Source organism: Chinchilla lanigera, unplaced genomic scaffold, assembly GCF_000276665.1.
Source record: "Chinchilla lanigera isolate Chin_1 unplaced genomic scaffold, ChiLan1.0 scaffold00089, whole genome shotgun sequence".
Lineage (NCBI taxonomy): Eukaryota > Metazoa > Chordata > Mammalia > Rodentia > Chinchillidae > Chinchilla > Chinchilla lanigera.
The window spans coordinates 2653468-2665790 of record NW_004955490.1 but is presented as its reverse complement, the minus strand read 5'-3'; the positions used below and the strand labels follow the sequence as shown (position 1 = coordinate 2665790).

The 12323-nt window shown below is 38.3% G+C and overlaps 1 pseudogene; it reads right to left on the bottom strand.

Moving 5' to 3' along the window:
* Positions 1-8900: 8900 nt before the first annotated feature.
* On the bottom strand, positions 8901-11933 carry LOC102025367 (annotated as a pseudogene).
* Between the last annotated feature and the right edge of the window lie 390 nt (positions 11934-12323).

Here is a 12323-nt window from a genome sequence, read left to right as displayed (position 1 = left end):
AGTGTTATGGATTTTAACATTCAATCATAGGTTTGTACAAGGATTCAAGGTAAGGAATTGCTCCATTATCTAAAAACTCCTCTATTCTATGATGTCATGAAAGTCAAGTGACAAACATTAATCATGTTTTTGGCCCTTATATCTTACCCAGGCTACCCAGCCACAAGGTAGGTAGCACTCACACCCAGAGTGGAGCATCCTTAATCCTACCCAGCACTATGCCAAATCAACCAGTGGACTAATTTAGTAATCACAGACCCTTGACCCCAGCATCATACACTCTAGATCCATCCACCTCTGAAAAGCCCTACCTTTAACTGCATGAAACTTCAGAGAGACATCTAGACACAAGCAAAACAGTAGCTGGATCATTTTATCTTCCTATTAGTAGTATAGTATGAGGGTTCTAAATTTTGAGCATCCTTGCCAACATTTATTATCTATTATTATTATGAGTAGTAGTAGTAATAGCAATAGTAGTACTAATAGCTGTAGTAGTAATATTACCATCCTAGCGGATGTAAAATACTACTTTCTCATTATCATATTGATGTGTATTTCCCTAGTGATTAGGTATGTAAACACATTTTCATGTACCTATTTGTCATTTGAGTACCTTCTTTGGAGAAATATGAGTTAGATCCTCTGCCCATTTTAAACTGAAGTTATGTTCTTGCTGGATTATAATAGTTTTTATTTTACTTTCTGTAATCTTTAACAGATACATAATTTGTAAATATAGTCATTATTTTTATTGTCTGAGAGTACAAAAGTTATACTGGGCATTGGAGATGAAGGAATTAAAGGAAACATACTTCCTACATTTTAGGAGCTGAAAGTATTTGAGCAGTTGAACTTGAGAGTTTCTTTGCATGAAAAAAGCAAAGTTCAAATGTGTCAACATTTAAAAATCCTAGGAAGGCCACAGGCGCCCAGGAGGCCAAGTGGCAGGGGAGCTCTGGCCCTCTCGGGACCAGCTCCGAGCTGTGCAGGCACCCAGAAAAGCAGGCAGCAGGTGCCCGGGAAGTGGCACGGAGATGCGTGCCAGCCCTTAGGCCGGCGCCCACCATGCGGTCAGAACTGTCATGCCACAGAGAAGCACTGACACAATAGGCCCACCCTGAGACGTGCATGAACCATCCCAACATGGAGAAACCTCTGGGAAAACATGCCACATGGCGGATTCTCTTCACCTTAGTTTTGAGAGCCAGAAAGGTCCTGAGTCAGCGGAAGAGCAGCTGTTGAACAAAGACTTGGAGAATATGAGAGTACCAGCACCCGACGACTCAGAGGTCGAGCTAACTGGGGACACGAGAGTCATTCAGGAGCTGGAAACCAGGAGGACCTTGCGCAATACCTGGGGAGACCCCCCTGGAGGCCATTCTTCCCCTAACTGAACAGGCGGCAGTGGAGGAGTGAGTGGAGCTCTGGAGAGGTCTGCACCGAGACTTCATGGATTACATAGGCACCCAATATTCAGATTCTGAAAAACCACCTTCATGGAGAAGGTACATGCCTAGGTTACCTGCCTGGGACACTTCGCACCTGATAGTGCTGAGACCGACTAGCGGGCCGAGGACTTCATCCACATGTTCCTGCCGCCTGTGTTGATGGTTGGGGAGAGGACTCTAAGTGGTTGTGGGGTCCCAATGTGCTGGGAGGCTGGAGAGAACACCCCTCTGCTTTCTTAGACAAGAGGCATTGATAAAGCATACTTCCCTGGATCCCAGTTCAGTAGAGGGACAAGCTATTCTTAAAGATAAGTTTATTACTCAGTCAGCCCCATTAGAAAAAAGCTGCAAAAAATGGCTTTTGCCTCAGATAGCTCACATGAGATGTTAGTAAGAATTGCCTCCTCAGTATTTTATAGCTGTGACGTGGAGGAGGCCAAAGAGAGAAAACAAAGAGACCTAGAAAAAACAGCTGCCTTTGCTGTAGCACTAAGAGAAACAGACCCTAAGTCTGATTCTCAGGGCCCCAAGAAGAACTCGAGGGCTACGTTCATCTGTTACTGCTGTCAAAAGCCAGGCCACTTCAAGAGTGACTGCCCTAAGAAGCCCCGTGGGCCATGCTCTGACTGTAAATGTGACACTAGAGGTCAGACTGCCCTCTGAATCGAAGGTCCCAGAGCTCAGATCCCTCCTAGCAGCTGGTCCAACAGGAATGAATGGGCCCAGGGCATACTCAGCCTTCTCCCTCTGGCCAGACCATTATCTTCAAGGAGGAGCCCCGCATAATCATGACTATAGAGGAAAAAGTAAACAGCCTGTTGCTGGACACTGGTGCTAGTCTCTCAGTCCTTCTTTTCAATCCTGGCCTTCCTTCCAGCCGTCACACCTCAATGAAAGGAGTCACTGGTGAGGAGGTAATCCTCTATTTTTCACAACCCTTAGGCTGTAACTACTTGTTAGCGCTTTCTTGCATATCTTTGTTTTCCTGAGAAACTACTTTGAAGATACCAACATGTATTACAGCAGCCATTGATAATTTCCTACCAATCTGTCCATAAGTCTGTAATGTTTCTATTGTTCCTATGCTATATCATAAATGGATGTATGTTTATTACTATGTGTTTCCAACAACAACCATTGAGAAAAGTCAATGATTATTTAATTGATCACTTATGTATAGCTCTATTCATTTTCTCTAGAAACCACTTTGAAGAAACCAAAGTATAGTACAACATCCATTGATAATTTCCTACCATTTTTGTCTGTAACTCACTATTACTTGTCTATTTGTTTTGCTGAGAAACTATCTTGATGATACCAACAGGTAAAATAACAACCATTGATAATGTTCTACCACTTAGTCTGTAATTTGGTAAATCTCCCTATTACTATGTTATACTTCTCTTACTCCTTAAAATAAAAAAATAAAATAAAAAATAAAAATCCTAGGAAATTACAGGTCAAGAGTAGTAAGTAGATAAAGAAGAGAGAATCCTTGGGATAGAAAATTTTAAGAGAAAAATAAAAAAGAATTAGAGTTTGTATTTCCATGCCTTGATAGTTCTGCTAATTGAAAATACTTATAATTTCCCTTTCCATGGGTAAATTGTAAGGTCCACTCTTGAAAGAAGAACAATAAAAAGTGGAGTAAAATGGAAAAAAAAGAAAATTTTAAGAGATTTTGTCTATGTTATTGGACTTAAGAATTGTCTTCGAAGGCCATTTATCAATTGACTAATGACTGGAACACTATAACAAGTAATCTGTACAAGGATCATAGTTGGGGTAAACTGAATGATATTTACTCTAATTTTCAAGACTAGTGGTTGATAAACTGTGTATGGAGATAAATCCTTCCTTCAACATGTTATACCACCTGGTTCTTTAAAAAGTACTTCCCTCTCAGCACTAGTGCTGATGCTTGTAATCTCAGCTATTTAAGAGGCTGAGGTAGAAGTATTGCAAGTTGGAAGACATTCTGGGCAACTCAATGAGACTTTGTTTCAAAACAAAATTTTTTAAAACGCTGAATATATAGCTCAGTAGTAGAACATCACAGGCCCAATATCAGATTTACTAGAATAGAAATGTTGGCAGCAATACTTGAACATACAGGTTTTTATATCCATTTTTCTCTGTAATTTGCATTTATGACTGGGTCTAGGATCTAGTATAAATTATAAACTAGATAACTTCAAAGTGGATGGAAAAGCTATCTTGATGAGAGTAAGTTGGTTTTTTCATGTTATCTAGTGAAGAAAGGAAGAGTGTTTCATTTACAAAGTATTAAATATAATTACATATTTATCATACATTATAAGAAATTCAGAGGGTTTACAGGAGTCTGTCAATTTACTTAATAAACAATAAACATAAGGCACAATTAAAATCTACAATTTACACTGATTTGAGTATACTTTCCATGTGTAATTGTCCTTCCTAGAATATGAAACTGTGTGGATATGGTCTTTTGGCACATTTTCATTAATAGGAACAGCCACCTATGTAGGTAAAGTGAGCTACTGTTTTTGTAATGTGACTTATATATTGAGGATGATGAATACGGATGCCTTTCCTAAATGTTTCTCTTTTGTATGTTTGATAACTGAGATTCTATACTAGGGTTGAAGTTTTTGATCATTTTTTAATGTAAATAATGGTGATCCCCAATTTTCAGATAATGTAATTTTCTAGAAACTGTGGTAAAACTGGTCCTATCTCTCGGCTACTTTTCCTATTAGCATTTTTAATATTTTATCTTATTAGTACACATGTACAGTACATAATATTTGCATTCCTTGTGAGAAGTTGGCACATGTACATTACACATCTTAATTTTTTTTATTCCTTTTCCCTTCCCTGTATCCTCTGTCCACTCTTTTGATTTCCTTGATTATTTCCTCTTTATTTTGAACACGGTTGTAGTATATGATGTTTACATTCCTTGTGCCGAGTGGGTTCATGTACATAAAGAAACCCAAATTCTTTTTACATTCCCTCTGTCTCTCCTTCCTCTTCCTTCTTTCCATTTCTTTATCCCCTTCCCCTTTGAGAAAGATCTTTCTAACTATTTCCTATAACCTATCTTAGTTTTACTCATTTTCAATTTTGGACTCTCATATAAGACAAACCATGTGACATTTAAGCTTGTGTGCCTGATTTATTTTACTTCACATTATTCTGTCAGGTGCATTCATTTTTCCTGCAAATGACTCAAGTTATCTTTATGTCAGAGCAGCATTTCATTGTGTGTAAATACTACATTATTTTATCTATTCCTCTGTTGATGGGCATATAGATTGCTTTCAAGATTTAGTGATTATGAATTGTGCTATTATAAGCATGAGTATGCATGCAATATGATATGTTTAACACTTTTGAGAAGATACCTAGAAGGGGAATTAGCTGGATCAAATCGAAAATCTGGTTTTAGGCCATGAGGAATATCCATAATGATTTTCTTTTTTTTGTTTTGTTTTGTTTTCTGTTTCTTTTTCCGGTACCGGGAATCGAACTCATGACCTTGCACTTGCCAGGCAGGTGCTGTGCCGTTGAGCTAAATCCCCAGCCCCTCCATACTGATTTTCACAGTGGTTGTACAAGTTTACATTCCAACCAAGGGTGTAGAATTGTTCACCGCCCCCCCCCCTTGGCCTCTCTGACATTTGCTTTTAGATGATTTCTTGATGATGGGCATTCTTTTTGGGGTAAGACAGAATCTCATTTTGATTTTAATTGGCATTTCTGTAATGGGCAGTGTTGTTGAGCATATCTTCATGTATTTATTGGCCATTTGTACTTCTCCTGGGAAGTGTCTATTCATTTCACTTGCTAATATTTATTGGGTCTTTTATTTTGGGGGATTTAAGTTTTATTTTGGGTTTTGTGGTGGATTAACTAATGGTCAAGTTGCAATACCCATTTGAACTGAATCAGCATGGTGCTGAGTGTGAAATGGTCACCTGAGGATTGTTACCAACAGCATAAAAAAAGAGAACTGGACAGTAAGATGGAGTGCTGTTGATTCTCCAGGAGAAGCTTGTCGTCCTAGTTTTCCTGATATGAGCTCAGCTGTTCTCATCATCAGAGGTACTCAGGTCCTCACTGACATTGAGGATGGCTGAAGTTCTTTTCACAGGAGCTCTGGTTTTTACCTTGAGTGTCACTTCCTGGCTCCAGTGCAGATGCCTCAGCAAGCTGTCACAGATCCAATCATTTTGGTACAGACATTTTAGCTTCTACAGCTAAGCTTTGGGCCTTTCCAGTGCAGATCCTTGATATACACTTGCATGAGACATTGTTATGGGCTCTAGGCCTTCAGTTGGACTCACTGAGGACATTACCATGCACTTTAGATCTTCAGCTTTACTTGTATAGGACATTGCCATGGGATTCAGGCCCTCAACTGAATTCTTCGGGTCTCTAGTGTGTGAAGAGATCTCTTGCACTCTTTTGCATTTGACTCGTTGGATGAATATTATAAAGTATTCCCATGACTTATGTGTCCTGTGTTAAATCTTTTACCTTGTAAACCCTAAAAACAGCAGGTTCTTTATGCATTCTAGATATGAGTTCTCTTTCTGAGGAAATGCTGGCAAATTTTTTCCCATTCTGTAGATTTTCTTTTCACTCTATTGGTTGTTTATTTTGCTGTGTAAAAGCTTTTAAAAATTTAACCACTTTCCAGTTCAATTATCTAAATACAGTATGACAAAAAATTGTACTTCTATTAATTTTTATAATATGACAGGAAATATAAAAAGGACAATTTTATCAAATTTATTCAATGATTTTTCTGTGTATTGTATGTTTTAAAAAATTCAGTACAGAACACATCATTACACTTTGGCCAGTAGTTTCTAGTCTCTTTCTAAATTATATTTGCATGATTGCCTTCCTTTGAACAACACATTTTATACTATCATGTTGGCATTTCCTTTTGTTTTTTTGGGTGGTATACTTTTAATAAAATGTTTACCCACTAAATATAATGGCAAAATGCCAATGGTGGACATCCTGGATGATGTTTCACTGTCCCATATTTTTCAATTTTTTTTTACTTGACCTAATCTAAATTGTAAATGCCTTTTTCACTCCCATGTTTCGAATAAATAACAAAAGAATTGCATATTATTTGGTTCACAAGTTGTATAAATATTTTATAATAATGCTTTTTCTTTGCTTTTTGATTACAGGATAACTTGTTAGATGTTGCTTAACTCTGTCAATAATAACCATAGAATTAATATCTTCAAAGTGGTTCATCAAATAAATTCTAATGCAAATTAAAAAATAATAACCATAGAATCATTAGCAATGGTCATTGACAATTAGTGGAATATTTTTAGTTTTGTTTCTTCTTTCAAGTTCTATCATTTCTGTATTATGAATGGTTGAAAATAGGGAGATGTCTTTTTTGTCTTTTCATTTCATAACACAGACTTTTCCTTTTCTATATGGTTGCAATTCTCCATTTTTCAGGTTTTTTCTTTTGCAGATCTTTTCTTTGGGGGTGGGGGGGACACTTTTTAATGTAAACCACAACAGGGACATTCATTCTTTCACTTCAAAATATAAGAGCCATAATATTAGCCTTGGTTGGGGCTGGGGATTTAGCTCAGCAGCAAAAGCGCCTGCCTGGCAAGCGCAAGGTCGTGAGTTCGGTTCCTGGTACCGGAGAAAAACCAAAACCAAAAAAAAAAAAAAAAAAAAAATATTAGCCTTGGTTAATACTTGGTCCAACCAAGATTTCAAGTTGCATGCTAAAGCAAAATAGTTTCCTCCTCAGCAATTTACTTAAAATCATGCACACCATTTGTGTGAAAATAAACACCAAATTGCAAAATTCTCTATACTCTCAACGTAGAAACAGTTTTGCTCCTGAGTCCTCTTCCTGAGGGTGACAAATTCTAATTAAATGAATATTTTTTTATTTGAACAGATCAAACAGTGGAATACTCTTACTTAAGTTGTATCTGACTGAAGGGAGAGAAAATGCTACATTAGAATTAATGCAAGAACTTCGGGATATGTTTTTCTATGCATGCATTTAGTTATATTTAAAGGGCTAAAGGTGTAACTCAGTGGCATAGCACTTGCCGAGCATGTACAAGGCCCTGGATTCCATCCCCAGCACTGGAAAAAAAAATTGTGTGCGCACATACACACATCTCTGTTCACCAGCCTTACTTAGTAACTCCAGGGATGGAGGTGGGAGAACACATTCTTAAGACTGCATTTGACATGTCTGGTTAATTGAGGTTCTTTTGCCCAAGGCAAGGTACAGGTACAAAACTTTACTACTTAGTAGACTATAATATGATATCCGCATAAAAGGAGGTAGTACCTCGGCCAGTAGGGCAGAAAATCATACGTGCAGGTTTTACTGTTGCTCAGGCTATAATGTTATTTTTCAAGTTTTAGTTTTTCTTTCATACTATACATTCATTTCCCTCTGATGTATGCATAGGTATGTTTTTAACTAAGCTACTTTAATTGTAAACTTTACTCTTCGATATCCTCAATTTCATTCTGCTAGGTGAAATGCACTCTAGCAGACACTACTCCAATTTGAGTAATTACTGATGAATGAGGCTTCACTACTGATCCAGGGCATTAAAAAAGGATTTTTGCGCATAAGTATAAAAATATTTTATGTTCTGAAGCTTTTACTTTTGAAGTAGTCTCTTCAAAGGAATGTCCACAGAAAATTAAAGAGGTTTCAAAATTTCCCATTAGACTATAACTTGTAGTAAAGATGAGTGGAAATGGCTTTTAATTGTTACCTTACTGGAAGTATGAATAATACTGTGGTAATATGAGAAAGTATGGGAATATGGGTGGCATGGGAATGTATACACTAATTTTTAGAAAACCCTGTTTTCCTTGATACCACTGATGTGTAAAGTTACATATTAGTGTTATTTTCTCTTTCTTTGTTTTTTGATCCTTTTGAGGCAGGGTCTCACTGTGCAGTTCAGGCTGGCTTTGAACTCACTTTGTACCCCAGGCTGGCCTTGAACTTGTACCAATCCTCCTGCCTCAGCCTCCCGAGTGCTGGGATTACAGCCACACCCAGCTTAATGCTATTTTCAAAGGCTAATTTGATTTTATGGAAATGTAACAAATATTTATCAAGCACCTACTAGATCCCTCATTATCCCTAACAAGTAATCCCAGGTGATCTTGTCTCTTCCATGGTGTATGTTTGTGCAAGAGGATGTTTGTACTCATGGTTAGTGTCCTTGTGAGGCAGTCTGGAGAAGGCTTATCTACTTGTGGTCACTTGGCTGGCTTTATATGGTATTGCAGAAAGCAGATAGTGAACCACAGGTCTGCCAGAAGCATTTCTTCTTTGAAGGCGTTCTGAAGAGTCATCTTCTGGAGGGGCCTTGTTCTGCTTATGCGATGAAATTCTTTTTGATGTAAAAGTAGAACAAAGAATTTCAATCAGTCCTGCAGAAATTGCACTTTAGTCTCCGACTTCATGCTGTCATCTAGCTGGCATTCCTTATGACTGAAGTTATCTAAAAACAAAAAAAGGAGGAAAGCTTTCCTATGCTTTGGGTAGGAGATGAATTTGCTTTGGTAGACTCTGTGGTTGAGCAAAGCAGAAAGAGCCTGGTTGAAGAACACGTATGTCATCACCAGTCACCAAGTTAAATTGGTGAAACTAAAAGTGACTGCCATGGAAATGTAGATCATCAGCTCTGCTAAGTAATTAGAGGAAGAAACTTCAAACCAGTCTCCAGAAGGGATCCTGTGGTTGCAGTGAATGACTGTTCCTGCTTTATTTTTCCTGAGGTTGCCGAGAATGACACGGCACTTACACTGGGGGACAGATGACCAGATAAACATCATCAACCCAAGGATGTGGAGCCACCGCACTTGCATCAGTGGAATTTTTCCTATTACATACATTGCTGCCATCCATGGGCACTTGGCTCAGCACAGTTAGACCGACGAGGACATAGAAGACAAGGCCGAAACAATACTGCACGATGTGGAACACGGCGTTCGAGAAGACGCTGACGTAGAAGCACTTGAAGAGTCTGCGCCAGCTGTGAAACCACAGGAATAGGAATGCCAAGAAGGCAGAAAGTGCCAGCTCACCACTTTGGGACTGTGACGCCCCAAGAGTTCTGAACAGGCCATGAAACCAGTTTGGAAAAGGCATTCCCAGGAACACAAATTGAGTAAGGCACCAAAGGAGGAAGCCATTCCACAGCACAGAGATGATACAGAAGTGAGAAAAGCACCTCTTGGGAACGTCGAAGGCGAGGCAGGAGGCCAAGCGCACCGGCCCATCAGTTTGGTCTAGCCTTAGTGGATGAGGTCCTGGAAGAGCGCGCAGCCCGGGAGTAGGCTGGGCGGCACGTGCTGCAGCAGCAGACTCAGCAGGAGGGCGGCGGCCAGCCCCAGCCACAGGGCGTGCAGTTGGCCCAGCGCCCACAGTGCCTATTCCTATGATTTTAAGAGTTTTACCTGTTTTAGCCATGTGTGGTGGCACATGCCTGTAATCTCAGCACTTGGGAGGCTGAGGCAGGAGGATTGTTGCGAGTTCAAGACCAGCTGGGCTACAAAGTGAGTTCAACTCCAGCCTGAACTGTATTAGCGAGACACTGTCTCAAAAAAAAAAAAAAAAACAAACCAAAAAACAAAAACAGAGTTTTACCTGTTTTGTCTTCCAGTAGTTTAAGTGGTTCTGGTTTAACATTTAGGTTTTTTTTAATCCTTTTTGACTTCCTTTTATTACATGGTGAGAGATATGGATCTTGATTCAGTCTTCTACATGTTGATAGCCAGTTTAAGCAACACGATTTTTTTAAGAATGTATCTTTTCTCCAGTCTGTGTTTTAAAACATTTTGTCAACGATTAAACATTTGAATGTACTTGAGGTTGTTTCTCCATCCTCTTTTCTGTTCCATTGATTCACACATTTGTTTTGTTACAATATTATGCTGGTTTTCCCTTTTATGTTGTTACAGTACTAAGCTGTTTGTAGTGTAACTTGAGGTCCTGGATTCTGATGCATTCTGCTTTACTCTTTTTACATGAGTTTGCATTTTTAATTCCAGGTGTCTTTAGGTTCTATATGAATTTTAGGATTGTTTTCTTCTGTTCTGTGAAAAATTCTGCTCAAAATTTGATTAGGACTGTGTTAAATCTGTAGCTCAATTTGGGGATTACGTCTATTTTTACTATATTGGATTTACCTATCCAGGAATAGGGGACAGCTTCCATTTTCTGATGTCACCCTCAATTTCATTGTTCTGTAGTGTCTTTCACTTCCTTGGTTAGGTAATTCTTTTTTTGGCTTTTTGGGACAGGGTCTTGCGATACAGTTCAGGATGGCCTTGGGCTCACTTTTTAGTCCAGTCTGGTCTTGAACTCATAGTGATTGTCCTTCCTCAGCCTCTCAAATTCTAGGATTACAGGCATGTGCCACCACGCCAGCTGGTTAATTCCTAAGTATTTAATTATTCTTCATGCTTTTGTGAATAGAACTTTTTTCTTAATTCCTTCCACAGTGGGTTCATTATTTATGTACAGGAACACTACTGATTTTTGTTTGTTGATTTTGATTCCTGTTACATTACTGAATTTGGTTATGAATTCTAAGATTCTTTGATGGATTTTTTGAGATTTTCTATGTAGTGGACCGTGTCAGCTGCAAACAATGATAATTTGACTTGTTCCTTTTCTGCAGATATCCTTTTTATTTTTTCTTGCCTGATTGCTCTGGAAAATATTTCAAGGACTATGTTGAACAACAGTCAACTCTTGTGTTTGTCCTGATTTTGGAGTGAAAGCATTCAGTTCTCCCCATTAAATATGATGATGAAAGAAGTTTTCCATAAGACTTTTATCAGTTTGAGGTACGGTCCTTCTAATACCTATTTTCTTCAGTGTTTTTATTATTAAATGATGCTGTATTTTGTCAAAGCCTTTTTCTGCATCTATTGAAACTTTTATCCTTGCTTTTGTGTATGTGATATTTAGTGACTGATTTTTGCATGTTGCATTATCCTTGTATCCCTGAGATAAAGCCTACTTCATCAGGATGTATGATTGTCAGGGAAATTGTTCAAAAGTAATCAGAGTCATCTGAAATGTACATTTGCTGAAATGACCTTGGCTACATGCCTTTCTGCAGGGAGGCTACCTCCTGATATATAGGGATAACTGTTAAGATGCAAAGAACTGGTCATTCCGAGTCTCTCGTCAAGGCTGAGAATGGTCCTTTCAGCCACACAAACCTGTTGGCACCAAGTAACTTTTGTAGGAATGTAGTACTTAAGGAGCTGAGAAATGGATAGAACTGAGAAATGCATTTTCTTTCTCATCTGTCGAAGGCTCTATCTCATGTGAGCCAGAGGATTATCCTTCATCTTTGGTTCTGTCTCCTGCCATATCATGTGGTAATATAATACTTGAATATGCTCATATCTGCTATTCTTTTGTATTAAACTTACTTTCATGCTTTTACAAGCATTGTGTGGCTCTTCTCTGTGCTAATCTGAGCCTCAAATTTCAGTGGACACATATATGTGACTCCTTTTTGTTACAATGATCTTTTTGATTATTTATTGCATTGTATTTGTCAGTATATTTTTGAGGATTTTTGTATCTATTTTCATTACATAAATTAACCTGTAGTGGATTTCTTTGGTTGGATCCCTGTCAAATTTTTGAATTAGGGTAACACCATTAGCATTTTTTATTCTATAATTTATGACAGTCTGGAATATATGCACCAGGTATTTATCTACATCTCTACAAGTAAAACATGGACACCCAAAAATATTTTACCTAAAAGTTTCCATTGTATAGTCAAGCTTTATGTAGTCACTCTTTCTGTGTCACTTGTA